This window comes from Pseudophryne corroboree, chromosome 4 (assembly GCF_028390025.1).
Source record: "Pseudophryne corroboree isolate aPseCor3 chromosome 4, aPseCor3.hap2, whole genome shotgun sequence".
Classification (NCBI taxonomy): Eukaryota; Metazoa; Chordata; class Amphibia; order Anura; family Myobatrachidae; genus Pseudophryne; species Pseudophryne corroboree.
Window position 1 is genome coordinate 91,317,064 of NC_086447.1, and position 12,755 is coordinate 91,329,818.

The 12,755-nt window shown below is 35.0% G+C and overlaps 4 non-coding genes and 2 pseudogenes across 4 annotated transcripts; 4 read left to right on the plus strand and 2 right to left on the minus strand.

Annotated features, from left to right (window-relative positions):
• Nucleotides 1-723: 723 nt before the first annotated feature.
• Nucleotides 724-843, minus strand: LOC134912099 (5S ribosomal RNA; annotated as a pseudogene).
• Nucleotides 844-3,023: 2,180 nt separating this feature from the next.
• Nucleotides 3,024-3,109, plus strand: TRNAR-UCU (transfer RNA arginine (anticodon UCU)). The gene is given in 2 exon segments: nt 3,024-3,060; nt 3,074-3,109. It is a non-coding gene; the product is annotated as a tRNA-Arg (tRNA).
• A 795-nt stretch (nt 3,110-3,904) lies between these two features.
• On the plus strand, nt 3,905-3,990 carry TRNAR-UCU (transfer RNA arginine (anticodon UCU)). The gene is given in 2 exon segments: nt 3,905-3,941; nt 3,955-3,990. It is a non-coding gene; the product is annotated as a tRNA-Arg (tRNA).
• Nucleotides 3,991-4,761: 771 nt separating this feature from the next.
• Nucleotides 4,762-4,847, plus strand: TRNAR-UCU (transfer RNA arginine (anticodon UCU)). The gene is given in 2 exon segments: nt 4,762-4,798; nt 4,812-4,847. It is a non-coding gene; the product is annotated as a tRNA-Arg (tRNA).
• Nucleotides 4,848-5,647: 800 nt separating this feature from the next.
• Nucleotides 5,648-5,733, plus strand: TRNAR-UCU (transfer RNA arginine (anticodon UCU)). Its single transcript is given in 2 exon segments — nt 5,648-5,684; nt 5,698-5,733. It is a non-coding gene; the product is annotated as a tRNA-Arg (tRNA).
• Nucleotides 5,734-6,972: 1,239 nt separating this feature from the next.
• LOC134912101 (5S ribosomal RNA) lies at nt 6,973-7,092 on the minus strand (annotated as a pseudogene).
• Nucleotides 7,093-12,755: the final 5,663 nt, after the last annotated feature.

A 12,755-nucleotide genomic window follows, 5' to 3' on the forward strand; every position in this document is an offset into this window, starting at 1 on the left:
AGTTTGTGATCTTATATAATATGATCGGATGCTATATAACAGTACAGTGTATAATATATACTTTAAAAATAACTTTGGAGCAAGAGAGGTCTAGAAAAAGCCATTTTAAGAAGCGCTGGCGGCTTTTCCGCCACACTTCCGGTATTCTGACGTCGCGTCACTTCCGCCCCACTTCCGGAGACGCGACCGCGCATGCGCCCGTAGTTTTAGCAGATTCAGTTCTTCCTAGAGGCCAGGAGTATTCACATAAAGAGCTCCATCGGCGGCCATCTTTGTGTGGTTTTTCATATAGGTATTTCATGCTGCGGCCATGTTAATGGAGGTCAAAATCAGGGATATTATCATATTGATCCTCTGTGAACCATGTAAACAGAAAAAAAAAAGAAGTTTAATTAATAGGTGATTAGAAGCAATTTAGTCACCATAATAACAGTTCCTAGATAGGTTTATCATATATATAAATAAGATGCTTCATCAAATAAAGTGCGCTGACGTGCAGATATATAAAATATATATAAATATAGATAATATTATTAAAACAGATAATAATAATAGAACTAAATGTAAATAGGGTTACTTGTAGTGCTTAATGTAATTAGTGATAAGGTGCAGACAGTATGATCAAGTTTAGAAGTGCAGAAATAAAAAAGGGCTAGTGATAGGTTCATATATGTGTAATTGTAACAATGACTAGCTCATGTAGGCTTTTATTATATAGTTTTTTATTTACAGTACCTGATATTCCCAGATGGTCTCCCTAGTCTGGTACTGATCAGGCCCGACACTGCTTCGCTTCCAAGATCGGGCGAGATTGGGCATTTCCAGTGTGGTTTGACTGTAATAATTACTTACCATACATGTGTCATATTACAAATAGAATCATAATATTAGTATAATCATATATCAGAGGTGGGGTGGGGGTGGGGTGGGGGTGGGGTTGAGTGGGAGGAGGGGGGGTGGGGAAGGGAGGCAGTGGCAATGGGATTGGAAGTGGGGGAGGAGGAGGATATAAGTTTAGGAGGTGATATTGGATACGGATATCTATGTCATGGTTATATTAAGGGGTGGATGAAGAACAGGGGGTTGGATTCCAACCGTAATGATTGCACCAGAAAATTCACAGGAACGGAGCGATTTCATAATAGTCATTGAACCCCTTCGGATGGAGTGTCTGCAATTGGAAAATCCAATACATTTCTCTGCGTGAAAGTTTATTTGCCAGGTCGCCGCCTCTTTCTCCCAATTTCACTAGTTCAATTGCCTTGAAGGTCAAGGCCTCCGGATTGTAGTTGTGTGCCATCTTGAAATGTTTGGATACAGCGTGATTCTCCATTTGATTTTTTTTATTGCGGATGTGTTCTTGAATCCTTATTTTTAACGGTCTCTTTGTCTTTCCCACATATTGTTTTCCACACTCGCATTCCAATAGATAAATAACTGATTGGGTATTGCAGTTTATAAAGTCTTTGATTTTGTACACTTCCTTTTTCTCCATGTCTGTGAATGTTTTCCTCACTGGATGTAGGTACCTGCAGATGTTACATCGGCCACATTTAAAGGATCCAGTGCATTTCGGCAATCGTGTACTTTCTTCAGGTTCCTTTCGTAGCATGCTTGGTGCTAGAACATCTTTAAGATTCTTAGATTTTCTGAAGATGATCTCGGGGCGAGGAGGCAAGAATTCTTTAAGGACCGGGTCCATTAATAGTATACCCCAATGTTTACTAAGTGAGTCTCTGATGGATTTCTCATGGCGATTGTATGTTGTAATGAACGAAACGGAATCTTTTTTCATTTCTTTAGGCTTGTATTCTAGTAATGTTGATCTCTCCAGTGCCTTTGCTTTAGTGGCTGCTTCTTCCAAGATATTGATTGGATATTCTTTATCCTCAAATCTGCTTTTGTACTTCTCAATTTGGGCTTCGCATTCTCCCTGGTTGCTGCAATTTCTCTTTATTCTGTTAAATTGGGAGAAGGGGATGTTGTTTTTCCATTTCTTTAAATGATTACTTTTGTAGTGAAGGTAACTATTTGTGTCAACTGGCTTGATGAAGTTCTTGGTTTCAATTCTTCCATCCCTCCCCTCTAGAATCAGATCGAGGAATTCAAAGGATTCTTTATTGATCTTTGATGTAAAAACAAGATTTAGCTCGTTTTTACTCAGGAATTCAACAAATTTGTAAAACCTTTCTTCTGAGCCATCCCAGATAATTAAAATGTCATCTATGTAGCGACGGTAAAAAATCAGATGGTTCTTAAAATCATGGTTACCATAGATAAAATTCTTCTCCCAACTGCCCATAAAAAGATTTGCGAAGCTCGGTGCAAAAATCGTCCCCATAGCGGTCCCGCATCGCTGTAGATAAAAGTGGTCTAAAAATTTAAAATAGTTGTGCTGAAGAATAAAAAACATAACATCACAGATAAAATCTTTGTGAGTAGCTGTTAATGAGGTATCAGTTTCCATGAATTCTCTGCATGCAGTTACTCCTTTTTCGTGGTTTATGCAGGTGTATAATGACTGGACATCTATTGTCGCCCACCTAAACGTGTTTTTCCATTCAAGGTCTTTTAAGGAGTTCAACACAGCGGTAGTGTCCTTCAGGTATGATGGTAGCTCTTTCACATAAGGTTTGAGGAAAACATCTACATATTCCGATAAATTTGATGTAAGTGAATCAATACCCGCCACAATAGGTCTTCCGGGCGGGTTTTCCAAGTTTTTGTGGATTTTGGGCAAGAAATAAAAAATAGGGGTAATGGGGTCAGATTTCATCAGAAATTGCAACAAACACTCAATCAGACATGGTGCAATTGTCCCCAAATTGATTTGCACCTCACACAAAGTGGGAGCTATTTCTGATATCATTACAAAAATTTTACTCTCACTCTACGATACTCTCTTTACAGCATACTTAAAAAATAGAAAAATAAAAAGATTAGTTTCATCACAGATTGTGTCATTTAAAACATAAGAGTATTCAACACATTGTACTGTTGATACAAAAAAATGATACATCAGTGGCTCTGTGGCACAATGGATAGCGCATTGGACTTCTAGTAGGTTGTAGTTATTCAAAGGTTGTGGGTTCGAGTCCCACCAGAGTCGTTCTTCAGTTTCAAATGCAAAGATTTAAAGTTTACTTACAATAATACATATCGTAGACATTGTTTACAGGAGACTTATTTACTATATATATATATACAAAGGAATGATAGGCTGGTGACATAAAAATCTTTTCAATGTAAGATCACCAATTACAAATCAATTTTCGATACTTTAAATCAATAACTGCTGATCAAAAATGCTTATTGTTATATTTAACCAGCAACCAAATTCAATGTTGAGTCTGCTCAGCTAGCTATGCAGACCTTGAAGGGTATCTACACTCAAAAAACATGAAATCCTTTTTACCTGTAATCCTTACATGGTTATCACATATTAGCTAAATAATTGCTTAAACCTGATATAGGACTTGCACTCGAAATCAGCAGCCGGAAAACTCAGACAGGGATGTTGCATTCAAGAGGAATGTTGGAAATATCTCACACAGGTTAGCAACATTATATTATAGTATGAAATAAGATGAATATCTACACTGTTAAGCACTCTAAACATTAAAAACATTTTAGAAAATATTTTGGTCTTTAGTTTGTATTGCAATAAACAGTTACTATTTCACACAGGGTGCAATTGTCCTCACATTTTTTTGCACCTCACACAATGAGGATGCTTTTTCTGAAATCAGTATAAAATTTTGGCTCTTACTCTACAATACTCGGTATATACATCCTACTAAAAAAAGAAAGACATAATAGATTTGTTTCATCACAGATTGTAGCTTTTAAAACATGAAAGTATTCTACAAGTTGTACTGTCGATACAAACGCTTGCTGCTTTAGTGGCTCTGTGGCGCAATGGATAGCGCATTGGACTTCTAGCAGGTTGTAGTTATTCAAAGGTTGTGGGTTCGAGTCCCAACAGAGTCATTTTTTAGCTTCAAATGCAAACATTTAAAATTTACTTAAAATGATACATAACATAGACATTGTATATGGGAGACCTATATACTATATATACAAAGTAATTATAGGCTGTTGACATAAAAATGATTTAAATGTAAGACCAGTTACAAATCAATTTTAGATACTTTAAATTAATAACTGCTGATCAAAAATGTGGATGGTTATTTTTAACCAGCAATCAAAATATTATGTTGAGTCTGCTCACGTAGGAATACAAAGCTTGAAGTGTATCTACAGTACACTCAAAAATCATAAAAAATCCTTAGATGGGTATTACAAATAACCTACACAATTGCTAAAACCTGATATAGGACTTGCACTTGAAAACAGTAAGAGGAAGACTCAGACATAGCTGTTGCATTTGGGAGCAATGTTATAAATATCTGACACTCGATAGCCATGTAATTATTATAATATAAATTAATATAAATATCTATACTGGTAAAAATACAAAACCTATATAAATGTTACCAAAATGTTTCTGTCTCCAGTTTCTTTGCAACAAACACTCAATCAGACATGGTGCAATTGTCCCCATATTGATTTGCACCTCACACAAAGTGGGAGCTATTTCTGAAATCATTACAAAAATTTTACTCTCACTCTACGATACTCTCTTTATAGCATACTTAAAAAATAGAAAAATTAAAAGGTTAGTTTCATCACAGATTGTCATTTAAAACATAAGAGTATTCAACACATTGTACTGTTGATACAAAAATATGATACATCAGTGGCTCTGTGGCGCAATGGATAGCGCATTGGACTTCTAGTAGGTTGTAGTTATTCAAAGGTTGTGGGTTCGAGTCCCACCAGAGTCATTCTTTAGTTTCAAATGCAAACATTTAAACTTTACTTACAATTATACATAACGTAGACATTGTATACAGGAGACTTATTTACTATATATATATATATATACAAAGTAATGATAGGCTGGTGACATAAAAATCTTTTCAATGTAAGATCACCAATTACAAATCAATTTTCGATACTTTAAATCAATAACTGCTGATCAAAAATGCTTATTGTTTTATTTAACCAGCAACCAAATTCAATGTTGAGTCTGCTCAGCTAGCTATGCAGACCTTGAAGGGTATCTACACTCAAAAAACATGAAATCCTTTTTACCTGTAATCCTTACATGGTTATCACATATTAGCTAAATAATTGCTTAAACCTGATATAGGACTTGCACTCAAAATCAGCAGCCGGAAAACTCAGACAGGGATGTTGCATTCAAGAGGAATGTTGGAAATATCTGACACAGGTTAGCAACATTATCATTATAGTATGAAATAAGATGAATATCTACACTGTTAAGCACTCTAAACATTAAATACATGTTAGAAAATATTTTGGTCTTTAGTTTGTATTGCAATAAACAGTTACTATTTCACACAGGGTGCAATTGTCCCCACATTTTTTTGCACCTCACACAATGAGGATGCTATTTCTGAAATCAGTATAAAATTTTGGCTCTTACTCTACAATACTCTGTATATACATCCTACTAAAAAAAGAAAGACATAATAGATTTGTTTCATCACAGATTGTAGCTTTTCAAACATGAAAGTATTCTACAAGTTGTACTGTCGATACAAACGCTTGCTGCTTCAGTGGCTCTGTGGCGCAATGGATAGCGCATTGGACTTCTAATAGGTTGTAGTTATTCAAAGGTTGTGGGTTCGAGTCCCTCCAGAGTCATTCTTTAGTTTCAAATGCAAAGATTTAAAGTTTACTTACAATAATACATAACGTAGACATTGTATACAGGAGACTTATTTACTATATATATATATATATATATATATATATATATAAAAAGGGGGGAGGGGGGAATATAGCGACCAACGGTGTCTTTTAAAAACTCACAATGAAGGTAAAAAATATAAATACAATTTATTCACATAAAATAAAGTTTTCACATAAGGTTTTACACATAAAAATATCTTAATAACAGGTCTCTTTAAAAAATGGGATAAAAACAATTTACACAATTCTAAGTATATTACCCGTTAAAAATAGATAAGAAGATTATAACTTAACTAGGTATAAGGTCACTGCCAGGTTGCCCAACGCGTTTCGTCATACAGACTTCATCAAGGGGTGTTAGCAGAGTGGGACCAAGCTTCTATTTATACCAGTAGTGATCTAGTGGTAATTATGACATCACTTCCTGTGGTTTGCACATGGTGTTGCCAAACAGACTGTAATCTACTAGTTTGTGATCTTATATAATATGATCGGATGCTATATAACAGTACAGTGTATAATATATACTTTAAAAATAACTTTGGAGCAAGAGAGGTCTAGAAAAAGTCATTTTAAGAAGCGCTGGCGGCTTTTCCCGCCACACTTCCGGTATTCTGACGTCGCGTCACTTCCGCCCCACTTCCGGAGACGCGACCGCGCATGCGCCCGTAGTTTTAGCAGATTCAGTTCTTCCTAGAGGCCAGGAGTATTCACATAAAGAGCTCCATCGGCGGCCATCTTTGTGTGGTTTTTCATATAGGTATTTCATGCTGCGGCCATGTTAATGGAGGTCAAAATCAGGGATATTATCATATTGATCCTCCGTGAACCATGTAAACAGAAAAAAAAAAGAAGTTTAATTAATAGGTGATTAGAAGCAATTTAGTCACCATAATAACAGTTCCTAGATAGGTTTATCATATATATAAATAAGATGCTTCATCAAATAAAGTGCGCTGACGTGCAGATATATAAAATATATATAAATATAGATAATATTATTAAAACAGATAATAATAATAGAACTAAATGTAAATAGGGTTACTTGTAGTGCTTAATGTAATTAGTGATAAGGTGCAGACAGTATGATCAAGTTTAGAAGTGCAGAAATAAAAAAGGGCTAGTGATAGGTTCATATATGTGTAATTGTAACAATGACTAGCTCATGTAGGCTTTTATTATATAGTTTTTTATTTACAGTACCTGATATTCCCAGATGGTCTCCCTAGTCTGGTACTGATCAGGCCCGACACTGCTTCGCTTCCAAGATCGGGCGAGATTGGGCATTTCCAGTGTGGTTTGACTGTAATAATTACTTACCATACATGTGTCATATTACAAATAGAATCATAATATTAGTATAATCATATATCAGAGGTGGGGTGGGGGTGGGGTGGGGGTGGGGTTGAGTGGGAGGAGGGGGGGTGGGGAAGGGAGGCAGTGGCAATGGGATTGGAAGTGGGGGAGGAGGAGGATATAAGTTTAGGAGGTGATATTGGATACGGATATCTATGTCATGGTTATATTAAGGGGTGGATGAAGAACAGGGGGTTGGATTCCAACCGTAATGATTGCACCAGAAAATTCACAGGAACGGAGCGATTTCATAATAGTCATTGAACCCCTTCGGATGGAGTGTCTGCAATTGGAAAATCCAATACATTTCTCTGCGTGAAAGTTTATTTGCCAGGTCGCCGCCTCTTTCTCACAATTTCACTAGTTCAATTGCCTTGAAGGTCAAGGCCTCCGGATTGTAGTTGTGTGCCATCTTGAAATGTTTGGATACAGCGTGATTCTCCATTTGATTTTTTTTATTGCGGATGTGTTCTTGAATCCTTATTTTTAACGGTCTCTTTGTCTTTCCCACATATTGTTTTCCACACTCGCATTCCAATAGATAAATAACTGATTGGGTATTGCAGTTTATAAAGTCTTTGATTTTGTACACTTCCTTTTTCTCCATGTCTGTGAATGTTTTCCTCACTGGATGTAGGTACCTGCAGATGTTACATCGGCCACATTTAAAGGATCCAGTGCATTTCGGCAATCGTGTACTTTCTTCAGGTTCCTTTCGTAGCATGCTTGGTGCTAGAACATCTTTAAGATTCTTAGATTTTCTGAAGATGATCTCGGGGCGAGGAGGCAAGAATTCTTTAAGGACCGGGTCCATTAATAGGATACCCCAATGTTTACTAAGTGAGTCTCTGATGGATTTCTCATGGCGATTGTATGTTGTAATGAACGAAACGGAATCTTTTTTCATTTCTTTAGGCTTGTATTCTAGTAATGTTGATCTCTCCAGTGCCTTTGCTTTAGTGGCTGCTTCTTCCAAGATATTGATTGGATATTCTTTATCCTCAAATCTGCTTTTGTACTTCTCAATTTGGGCTTCGCATTCTCCCTGGTTGCTGCAATTTCTCTTTATTCTGTTAAATTGGGAGAAGGGGATGTTGTTTTTCCATTTCTTTAAATGATTACTTTTGTAGTGAAGGTAACTATTTGTGTCAACTGGCTTGATGAAGTTCTTGGTTTCAATTCTTCCATCCCTCCCCTCTAGAATCAGATCGAGGAATTCAATGGATTCTTTATTGATCTTTGATGTAAAAACAAGATTTAGCTCGTTTTTACTCAGGAATTCAACAAATTTGTAAAACCTTTCTTCTGAGCCATCCCAGATAATTAAAATGTCATCTATGTAGCGACGGTAAAAAATCAGATGGTTCTTAAAATCATGGTTACCATAGATAAAATTCTTCTCCCAACTGCCCATAAAAAGATTTGCGAAGCTCGGTGCAAAAATCGTCCCCATAGCGGTCCCGCATCGCTGTAGATAAAAGTGGTCTAAAAATGTAAAATAGTTGTGCTGAAGAATAAAAAACATAACATCACAGATAAAATCTTTGTGAGTAGCTGTTAATGAGGTATCAGTTTCCATGAATTCTCTGCATGCAGTTACTCCTTTTTCGTGGTTTATGCAGGTGTATAATGACTGGACATCTATTGTCGCCCACCTAAACGTGTTTTTCCATTCAAGGTCTTTTAAGGAGTTCAACACAGCGGTAGTGTCCTTCAGGTATGATGGTAGCTCTTTCACATAAGGTTTGAGGAAAACATCTACATATTCCGATAAATTTGATGTAAGTGAATCAATACCCGCCACAATAGGTCTTCCGGGCGGGTTTTCCAAGTTTTTGTGGATTTTGGGCAAGAAATAAAAAATAGGGGTAATGGGGTCAGATTTCATCAGAAATTGCAACAAACACTCAATCAGACATGGTGCAATTGTCCCCAAATTGATTTGCACCTCACACAAAGTGGGAGCTATTTCTGATATCATTACAAAAATTTTACTCTCACTCTACGATACTCTCTTTACAGCATACTTAAAAAATAGAAAAATAAAAAGATTAGTTTCATCACAGATTGTGTCATTTAAAACATAAGAGTATTCAACACATTGTACTGTTGATACAAAAACATGATGGCTCTGTGGCACAATGGATAGCGCATTGGACTTATAGTAGGTTGTAGTTATTCAAAGGTTGTGGGTTCGAGTCCCACCAGAGTTGTTCTTCAATTTCAAATGCAAAGATTTAAAGTTTACTTACAATAATACATATCGTAGACATTGTATACAGGAGACTTATTTACTATATATATATATATATATATATATATATACAAAGTAATGATAGGCTGGTGACATAAAAATCTTTTCAATGTAAGATAACCAATTACAAATCAATTTTCGATACTTTAAATCAATAACTGCTGATCAAAAATGCTTATTGTTATATTTAACCAGCAACCAAATTCAATGTTGAGTCTGCTCAGCTAGCTATGCAGACCTTGAAGGGTATCTACACTCAAAAAACATGAAATCCTTTTTACCTGTAATCCTTACATGGTTATCACATATTAGCTAAATAATTGCTTAAACCTGATATAGGACTTGCACTCGAAATCAGCAGCCGGAAAACTCAGACAGGGATGTTGCATTCAAGAGGAATGTTGGAAATATCTGACACAGGTTAGCAACATTATATTATAGTATGAAATAAGATGAATATCTACACTGTTAAGCACTCTAAACATTAAAAACATTTTAGAAAATATTTTGGTCTTTAGTTTGTATTGCAATAAACAGTTACTATTTCACACAGGGTGCAATTGTCCTCACATTTTTTTGCACCTCACACAATGAGGATGCTTTTTCTGAAATCAGTATAAAATTTTGGCTCTTACTCTACAATACTCGGTATATACATCCTACTAAAAAAAGAAAGACATAATAGATTTGTTTCATCACAGATTGTAGCTTTTAAAACATGAAAGTATTCTACAAGTTGTACTGTCGATACAAACGCTTGCTGCTTTAGTGGCTCTGTGAAGCAATGGATAGCGCATTGGACTTCTAGCAGGTTGTAGTTATTCAAAGGTTGTGGGTTCGAGTCCCACCAGAGTCATTTTTTAGCTTCAAATGCAAACATTTAAAATTTACTTAAAATGATACATAACATAGACATTGTATATGGGAGACCTATATACTATATATACAAAGTAATTATAGGCTGTTGACATAAAAATGATTTAAATGTAAGAACAGTTACAAATCAATTTTAGATACTTTAAATTAATAACTGCTGATCAAAAATGTGGATGGTTATTTTTAACCAGCAATCAAAATATTATGTTGAGTCTGCTCACGTAGGAATACAAAGCTTGAAGTGTATCTACAGTACACTCAAAAATCATAAAAAATCCTTAGATGGGTATTACAAATAACCTACACAATTGCTAAAACCTGATATAGGACTTGCACTTGAAAACAGTAAGAGGAAGACTCAGACATAGCTGTTGCATTTGGGAGCAATGTTATAAATATCTGACACTCGATAGCCATGTAATTATTATAATATAAATTAATATAAATATCTATACTGGTAAAAATACAAAACCTATATAAATGTTACCAAAATGTTTCTGTCTTCAGTTTCTTTGCAACAAACACTCAATCAGACATGGTGCAATTGTCCCCATATTGATTTGCACCTCACACAAAGTGGGAGCTATTTCTGAAATCATTACAAAAATTTGACTCTCACTCTACGATACTCTCTTTACAGCCTACTTAAAAAATAGAAAAATAAAAAGATTAGTTTCATCACAGATTGTCATTTAAAACATAAGAGTATTCAGCACATTGTAATGTTGATACAAAAACGTGGTACATCAGTGGCTCTGTGGTGCAATGGACAGCACATTGGACTTCTAGTAGGTTGTAGTTATTCAAAGGTCTTGTGTTCGAGTCCCTCCAGAGTCTTTCTTTATTTCAAATGCAAACATTTAAACTTTACTTACAATAATACATAACGTAGACATTGTATATAGGAGACTTATTTACTATATATATATACAAAGTAATGATAGGCTGGTGACATAAAAATCTTTTAAATGTAAGATCACCAATTACAAATCAATTTTCGAAACTTTAAATCAATAACTGCTGATCAAAAATGCTTATTGTTATATTTGACCAGCAACCAAATTCAATGTTGAGTCTGCTCAGCTAGCTATGCAGACCTTGAAGGGTATCTACACTCAAAAAACATGAAATCCTTTTTACCTGTAATCCTTACATGGTTATCACATATTAGCTAAATAATTGCTTAAACCTGATATAGGACTTGCATTCGAAATCAGCAGCCGGAAAACTCAGACAGGGATGTTGCATTCAAGAGGAATGTTGGAAATATCTGACACAGGTTAGCAACATTGTCATTATAGTATGAAATAATAGGAATATCTACACTGTTAAGCACTCTAAACATTAAATACATTTTAGAAAATATTTTGGTCTTTAGTTTGTATTGCAATAAACAGTTACTATTTCACACAGGGTGCAATTGTCCCCACATTTTTTTGCACCTCACACAATGAGGATGCTATTTCTGAAATCAGTATAAAATTTTGGCTCTTACTCTACAATACTCTGTATATACATCCTACTAAAAAAATAAAGATATAATAGATTTGTTTCATCACAGATTGTAGCTTTTAAAACATGAAAGTATTCTACAAGTTGTACTGTCGATACAAACACTTGCTGCCTCAGTGGCTCTGTGGCACAATGGATAGCGCATTTGACTTCTAGTAGGTTGTAGTTATTCAGATGTTGTGGGTTCGAGTCCCACCAAAGTCATTCTTTAGCTTCAAATGCAAACATTTAAAATTTACTTAAAATGATACATAACATAGACATTGTATATGGGAGACCTATACACTATATATACAAAGTAATTATAGGCTGTTGACATAAAAATCATTTAAATGTAAGACCAGTTACAAATCAATTTTAGATACTTTAAATCAATAACTGGTAATAAAAATGTGGATGGTTATTTTTAACCAGCAATGAAAATATTATGTTGAGTCTGCTCACGTTGGAATACAAAGCTTAAAGTGTATCTACAGTACACTCAAAAATCATAAAAAATCATTAGATGGGTATTACAAATAACCTACACAATTGCTAAAACCTGATATAGGACTTGCACTTTAAAACAGCAAGAGGAAGACTCAGACATAGCTGTTGCATTTGGGAGAAATTTTATAAATATCTGACACTCGATAGCCATGTAATTATTATAATATAAATTAATATAAATATCTATACTGGTAAAAATATAAAACCTATATAATTGTTACCAAAATGTTTCTGTCTTCAGTTTCTTTGCAACAAACACTCAATCAGACATGGTGCAATTGTCCCCATATTGATTTGCACCTCACACAAAGTGGGAGCTATTTCTGAAATCATTACAAAAATTTTACTCTCACTCTACGATACTCTCTTTACAGCATACTTAAAAAATAGAAAAATAAAAAGATTAGTTTCATCACAGATTGTGTCATTTAAAACATAAGAGTATTCAACACATTGTACTGTTGATGCAAAAATATGATACATCAGT